Below are 8,728 nucleotides of genomic sequence, written 5' to 3' on the forward strand. Positions count from 1 at the left end.
GCTTCAATCATCAAACTGAAAAATTGTAATAGCAAGAACCGTAATTGCAAAATAAAATGTAATAGCAAAAATGCATCTTTGCTATTTCTAGTTAATAATATCTGACTCTGATTCTGCACCTGGAGGGCACGGCAACTTCAGCAAACAAACTTCCAGCAGCTGCAAACATATTTTATTTAAAAAGACATATTATTATGGTTATTATTATTATTATTTTGAATATATTTTCTACCTCTGCTTTTCAGCAACCCCTTACATTTCTCTGCATCGTAACCGCCTGACTGAGATTTGAGTTGATGAAACACGCCTAATGTCACACTGAGGCGTGATCTGATCTGAGGAGTGGGCAATTATTTTTTCCATGGGGCCACATGAACAACAGAAAATATTGTGGAGGGCCAGGCCAAAAGGCAGAGCCCCCCGCAAGATGTGCACCCCGCAAACTAAACACACAGCTTTACCTCCGACTTCAGTAAATAAATACTTTAGCCATTTTTGATGGGTAAGGTAAGGCAGGTGTCTTGACTTGTGACCAGTCTGACCACCTGCTTGTTATTGAGACAATGATCCAAAGATCACACACACGTGCTGATATGTACGTGAATGAAAAACTTCAAAATAAAAGCAATGCAGCTTTATCCATGCATGAGGTAAAATTAGAAAATGTGTTTATTTTGTGATTTGCCATTAACCCTACATGGGCAGGTCAGAGTGAACCAAAGGGCCGTATACGGCCGCCTGGGCCGTACAATGCCCAGGTCTGACTTAGGGTGTCTTAAGTAATAAAGAAACATGAAATAATGTAATGCATACAAAACTAACCTGACTCTGTGTCTGTGTATTTTTGCCAGGCCAAAACCACAAGCAAACCCGAGCGCTGGTGAGTCAACGGCTGTCACCAGTGGTGACAGCTGGTGGGACGGTACCTTCAGGACCACTGATGTGGATTCAGGATGCAGCATGTGTGATGTGACGCAGGGCGCATCCAGGTAATGTTGGCTCATTGTGTTTTTGTTTGTTTGTCAATGTTTTTATTTTTGACCAGTTTTCAATAGAGAGTCTCCAACATCCAGCTGGGTGTCTGCATCAGCTTTCTTTAACCTCTCCTCAGGGTGGCATTCTATGTACACATGCATAATGATGCTATATGATTCAACAATTCTTACAATGATGAGGCAAGACATTGTACAGTATGTTAGGGCCCTTATTTGTGGTCATGTTTAGAGGTCTAGTCTACAATACGAAGAGCAAGAACACAAACAAACTGGCAAGATACTGTATGTCAGTATATTATAACATAATTGGGCCTTTATTCACCAAGCTAAACCCTAAACCTCTAATACCTCTTTGCCCTTTTTTACTATTTCGAAAATAATTTTTAAATAGTTCAAATAGCTGATCTACAAGCTCACAAAGTGTCGATGTACAGTAGATCGGCTATTTGAAGTATTTTTAAATGTTTTTCAAAATATTAAAAAGGCAAAGAATTTTAGGGGTTTAGCATGGACGAAAATAGGGCCCCATATCTTAAAAATATTTGTTCCTCATCGTTTCTAACTCCTCGTTCTATGTCTGTTTTCTATCATTCTCTTTGTCTCAGGTGCGACTCCACTGCAGCAGACAGGAGGAAGCCTTGGCATGAACATTTCCCCCAGGTCCTCCGTGACAAAGTTGTTGAAAAGCTGTGAGTGTCCCCCACACATAAAGCAGATAGTATGCAATCTGTGCTCATCATATTCTTGACCCCAGACCAACTGAAAAGTTATCACTCTGACTTTGTCATTTTCTTTCTGGATGAGCAGTGAAAACCACCTCTTCATATCCTCAGTGATATCATCAAAAGAGTACAACTTGAGCGAGGAGGGACTGGAGACTCTAGAGAGGGGCATATACGAGTCAGCTGACAGCTGGGTAAGAACTGTGTGTGTGTGTGTGTGTGTGTGTGTGTGTGTGTGTGTGTGTGTGTGTGTGTGTGTGTGTGTGTGTGTGTGTGTGTGTGTGCGTGCGTGCGTGCGTGCGTGCGTGCGTGCGTGCGTGCGTGCGTGCGTGCGTGCGTGTGTGTGTGTGTGTGCCGTATTTAGAAGCTCTGTAGTTTCAGCGCGACCTAGTGGTTGCTTCTCGACCTTAGGGCGTTTTACTTGTGTGTCAGTGTGAGCACATCAATTGTGCACATCGATTTACTTGCACAGATTCTAAAGCCGGGCAGTATATGCCCATCTTAAGGAATGGTATCTTAAAAGCTTTCTCTTGCATGACTCTCTCCTTCTCTGCTGCTGTGTGACCTCCAGGAGGAATACGGTGACATGTTTGATGAGTTCCTTGAGGGAGTGCTGCGGGTGAAGGATAACTGTCCACACAACCCTAGCGGTTCTAGACCAATATCGGTAGACGGTCCGTACAGTCAGGTTGTGACAGAGTACATGGAGAGATGGATACCTCACCTTCCTCCTGGTGCACAGGTTATTATTTTTTTCCTTAGTTGTGTGCTCGCTGCAGCAGCACTATAGTTCTCACTTTATAGACATATTCTCCTCAAACAATCTACTCCTATATACTTACACCTAGAAACACTATTCTTTAACATATTCAGCTTACTGTGGAATATAAGTTTTTTGATATTTAACTTTTAAAACTTAATTGACCATTCCTACTCCTTCATACTTTTACCTAGAAACTTGATTTGCTGTTAAACAATTCCACATTACTGTGGACATACAGTACTGAGATTCTTACTCTTTTTTTTTTTTTTACCGAGACTGCACTGAGATTCTTTTTTGAGGTGATGATAGTCTGACGTTGTGATTGAGCAGTAACAGTAGACCTTTTCCATTTGCTGTTTTGTTTCTAAGATCATTTTCACATTATTATGTTCTCACTATAGTGTCACCAAGCGTCCTCATCTGCAAGAAGACCTCCTCAATTCAGTAATGAACCTGGATCTTTAAAGAAAAGGTATATAGGCACTATATATATATCACCATTTTTCTCGGCCAGTTGAATACCACTCTACAACTTCTTAATGTTTTAATAACTGTTACTAAGTCGTAACAAGCATTAGCATATTATAATTGCGTTATCATAATCAGCAAAATAATAATTAATTATGTTTACATCATATACATAACAATTATGCATTTGATTTCTAATGGGAAAATATTGAGAGAGAAAAAAGTTCCTAATTGTGCTTTTATAAAGTAGTAAATTGTGCGAAAGATCTAGTAAAACATGAACATGCTTCTTCTTTCTTTGTTCAATGGCCACTTCACGGCTCTGTTTGATCCAGTGTCATGTACAGTACCGTGCACAAATATACTGTATGTCTGACATTTCAGTTAATTCTTTTTTCAGCTGTAGAAGTCAAATGATTTGTTTTTTTTCATCATAAAGTGACTTTCCTTTCTTCCCCATTGCTGCATGGTTGTTGTTGCTGAAAAAACAACTTATCTCTATCTTTGTCTTGTCTATCATTCTCTTTGTCTCTCAACAGGGACTCCTCTGCAGCAGACAGGAGGAAGTCTTGGCATGAACATTTCCCCCAGTACCTCCGTGACAAAGTTGTCAAAAAGCTGTGAGTGCTACAGTACCCACACAGAAACCGTCGGGGGGGGGGGGGGGGGGGGGGGGGCAAGATGGCCACTGTGTGAATATGGTCAATAGTCTTGCGAGATCGTTGTTGTGTATTAAGTGCATGTTTGCCTCTCTCTGCAATGACCATTCTGGTACATTCTACATGCAGTCACTCTCGCAACCCGATCAACCAGGTGCCAGACAAGCTAATACACAACAAATGGTTGATCTGTGTATGCTGGCTGTGGGTGTGAAATAAACTAGGGCTGCTAGAATTAAGGAACAAAGTTGTTCCCCCCTTCAGTTAAAGTGAGAGATCGGACACACACACACACACACACACACACACACACACACACACACACACACACACACACACACACACACACACACACACACACACCCACACACACACACACACACACACACACACTAATGTCCCCGACTTCTTCCCCCCTGCCGGCTCAAATAACGCGCCGGCCCCACTTGTGTGCAATGTGTGCTCACCATCTTATCGTCCCTTATGATGAGACATGATTTTCCAATCATGTCTCATCATAAGGGATACATATTCAGCTGGTCTTATTCAGCTGGTTTTATGTCTGACATTGTCATTTTCATTCTCTGTATGCTGGATGGAACAGTACATTTCACGTCTACGAGAGCTCAGAGTTATATGGGCACGACTGGACCGAGATGGAACAGGACTCACAGGAGACTCGTGCTCAGAACATGGAGAGGGACATATATGAGTCAGCTGACAGCTGGGTAAGAACCTGATATTATTTCAATTTATTTATCTGATGACAAAAACTGGGATTACACTGTGAGAGAATTGGACAGATTCTGGCCCAAAATGTGAGTCTCGTCCATATAATCATATCTCCGTATAGGGCATAACAGGGATTTGGTTCCCCTGGCATCACAGGGATCTCCATATATGGGCATACAAGGGATTTGGTTCCACTGGCATCACAGGGATCTCCATATATGGGCATAAAAACGATTTGGTTCCCCTGACATCACAGTGATGTCAGAGCATGATGTCAGAGCATGAGAGTCAGCGTGATGTCAGAGCGGCAAACCCATATACCGTAAAAAAATGGACATGGACAAGGATATGATGTGCCGTTTCTCATAGTCTCTATATAACTTCACCCTACATAATCCTAACATAACTGGTAGTTGTGTAGTAACAATTATAACCATTTAAAACAGAGGAAGTAAAAAAGATATCAATTTCAATTCAATTCAAAGGAGCTTTATTGGCATGAGAAAACATACGTTTACATTGCCAAAGCAACAAAATACTCAAAATATCATATGCACCTATCCATGCCAAACTTAACCTACCATGCCAAGCACACACACTCCTTGGCTGGCAAACCACAACCTCTAACCCTCATTTCTCACATGCCCTTCTTCTAGCGCCACCATGAGGTTGCCGACCTGATGGTCGCTTATTTCCCGATTAGGGAGTCTTACTGGTCATTATCAGTCACCCATCACTCACCCCAGTCATTCAGATAGCTCAACATGTTCAGATCTGGCCTGTGTGCAAATAAGCTGCATATGGACTCCTGGGTTAGGCATATTGAGCACAGCAGAAGCTTGGGTAAAATCAATGCCAATGACGTCTCATGACGTCTTTTTTTCAAAATTATTTTTGCCACTGAATCACAACAACTGTGTCTGTTTCTGTGGGGGTAAAAAATTATATAAAAAAAAAAACATTTGTTTTCATTGCATAGTAAAGAAAAACATACAAAATCCTGGCATATCTACCTTGGAGCCATTTTGGCTTCTGGCATTAACATAAAAAACACATTCCAATCATGACAAACATTTTGGTGTGATTAATGTACTAATTGACAAAAAGCATGCCCTCACAGTAGAATAGCTGGGTGGATTTCCCTGTAAAGCTCCTGCCAAATGAATCTTTATTGACTATTGTCAATGCCTGGACAACTGGAAACTTTTCCCTCTGCTGATTTGGTCTGGCACCACTCCTTTGATCGGATTTCAGTCCCTCCGTGAGGGACCAAACAGGGTCCAGTATGCAAATATGGTGCTACTTTATCACCTGAAGCATGCTGTGACATGGAAATGCAGGTTCCATACAGAGATTCCAGACTAATATATGCGTGGTGATATGCTGACAGTGTGGGGCTGTCCAGTGTGAGAACTCAAGTCAGGCTTGATAATTGGACGGCACCTAAATTGTGACCATTGGCTTAACATTGCAAACGATTTACTTACTTACATGATTAGTAATAGATAATGACATTTCTAAAATCTCCAGTGAATGTATGCCTTGCTTAATGAATGGTCTGGTCTCTAAACATCTTTCTCTTGCTTGACTCTCTCCTCCAGGAGGAATATGGCAACATGCTGGATGAGAGCATGTTGACAGAGCTGAAGATAAAGCTGATGGACTGTCAGTTTGGTAAGGTTCAACCCTCTCTTTAAAGTGTACTGTACATATTTCCCTAGGAAATCTGGGCGGCAGGCAGTGTGTTAGATAGGATTCCACTTAAAGTCGAGATGAAACCAAGTTTTCCACTCACTCCACTTCCTTGTAGTGATGCAGTTCCTCCTGAAACACTCCAGAAAGGAGGGACATAGCGCTGGGAGCGGCTGGGAGGAATTTGATTTGACGGTCAAAAAGTAGGCAGGTCATAATAATAAAATAAACTCTGACATACAGAGCTACTAGTCTGTCCAAGCATTTTGGTAGACGGAGAAGACAATGAAATGAAAATAAGATGTGCATAAACTCACAGACCGCAAGGCAAGTCACCTATTCCACCTATTTCCGGCTTGTCACCTATATCCGTGTAACTGTGGGAACTGCAGCGAATGAATTATTCAACAGTCTACCGGCCCATTGTTGAAGTTGATTGACACAGGCACCTGTCAATCATTCTCACTTCATGGATTATTCATCTGGTCGATCTGTGTCATCACACAGTAAGTTTTTGTTTAGGGCTGGATTTAGGGCTGTAATTGTTTCACAATTTAATTTCACTGCGTCTTTAACGAGGAGCAGGGTCAAAGAGGCTGGTGTCAATAGACGGTACACACCATATAAGGACATGGGTAGCATGGGCATGGATAAACATACTAGCTATAGACATTGAGGCATTACGGACGGACGTACGGACAGACAGACAGACAGGATGTGCCGGGTTTCATAGTAAACTGCGACTTACGGTCGCAATAAATATCGAAGATACTGTAGCAATAGCGTTACATAGTCTCTGCTGGCTCTTCTACCCTGGAAGAGACCGACAGTTGGCCAGGAATACAGTGTATAGGGTGTATAAGTGAGGCCTTATTTCCGTGATACTCAAGTAAAGTCATAAAACAAGGGAACAGACCTCATGTTTTCTATTATACTTGCACAATGAATGAATGAATTAATGTTTGTTTGTTGTTCTTCTCTAGACGTGTCGTTCATTCAGCTGGTGACATGGTACATGGAGTGGATGGAGAGATTGACACATCACCTTCCACCTGGTGCACAGGTTATTATAACCCTAACCCAACTATTACATCTTTCTGTTAGTTTTAGTTTTGTTTAGTTTAGCTTTTTTAACATAATGTATTTATTCATTATTAAACCAGAATGTGTATTGCATTTTACTGTCTTTAGACTTTAGATTATTTGATATTGTTGTACTGTTACAGTAGGTCCAAAGCACTGATGTCAGAGGCTCAGGTTTTACATACTGATACTGTCATCATTAGCTAACATCAACATGGGATGGAATGCATTTCATTTTCATGGGTGAACATCCCACAGCAGTGCAAAGCACATGTCCAGTAACAGCTCTTATGCACCTTTCAGGAAACAGAGAGAAGTCGCTCACTGCTCACTTTTTGGTCATTGTAGCTTCCCTGTCATTTGACATGTGGTTTATGACATGGTGTTCTGCTGCATTTACTTCTCTCTCTTCTCTGCACACACAATCCCTTTACTTCTCCCAACATCTGCTGTGGCTATTCAAACATCTATGGATCAATAAACAGCGATTGTTAAATCACATAATTATGTTCTCACTATAGCGTCACCAAGCGTCCACATCTGCAAGCAGACCTCCTGAAATCAGTAATGAACCTGGACCTTTAGAGACAAAGTATGTGAATCCTTCTAATCAATATACACTGTACAGTTATATACATATGGCATATCTATACCTCACTGTTTCTTTGTCTTTTCTATCGTTGTCTTTCAGCTTGGACATCACAGACACTCCTCCCTCTGCAGCAGGCAGGAGGCAGCCTTGGCATGAAGTCATCACAGAAGAGTACCGTGACAACAATGTCATCTGGTTGTGAGTGTTCGCACAGTTTGATCACCATCGTCTTGACCCCAGACCAGCTGAACAAGTATCACTTATTATTATTGAATGATGAGACATCATTGGCTGAGTTGAATCTTGTGTCTGACTTTGTCTCTTTCTTTCTTTCTCTGTCTATGTACGTAGCGTAAAGTACCTCTACAAGAACTCACCCCCAGCTGAGTGGGACCTGCAGCTGGGGACTCGTGTCCGGAGCTTAGAGAGGTACATATATGAGTCGGCTAACAGCAAGGTAAGAACCTATAGATGTTGTGGCTGTTCAATAAGGGACTTGGACAAAGTATTGTAAGCCCTGTAAAGGTCTATCAAATACACAAGGCCTTATCTAGAGCAACGCCCTTATGCCTAAACCTTTTAGCCATTTTTTACTGATGACACAAAGAATACTACAGAACTTTCACATAACAATTAAACAATACATAATTTCATCCACTGCATTATACCTGTAAGATGTGATATGAAACTGATTGTGATTGTTGACTCCCTGATTCTCTATTGCTGTGTGACCGACAGGATGAATATCATGACCTGCTGACAGATAATGTCTGTATGCTGGAGAAGAAGTTGTGGTTGTGTAGGAGTACGTTTCTAGCCTCGCACGCACGCACGCACGCACGCACGCACGCACGCACGCACGCACACACACTTTACAAACGGCATGGAGTGAGTAAGTAATTTAGTCAGATAATGATTTACCACATCACATTTTGTTACCACATGACATGGCTACCACATAGGCCTAATGATCATATGTGCATATAAAAATAAGATAAACAAATATAATAATAATGTGGGCT

The sequence above is a fragment of the Nannobrachium achirus genome (genome assembly GCF_963921795.1).
Source record: "Nannobrachium achirus genome assembly, chromosome: 2".
In the NCBI taxonomy this organism is placed as follows: domain Eukaryota; kingdom Metazoa; phylum Chordata; class Actinopteri; order Myctophiformes; family Myctophidae; genus Nannobrachium; species Nannobrachium achirus.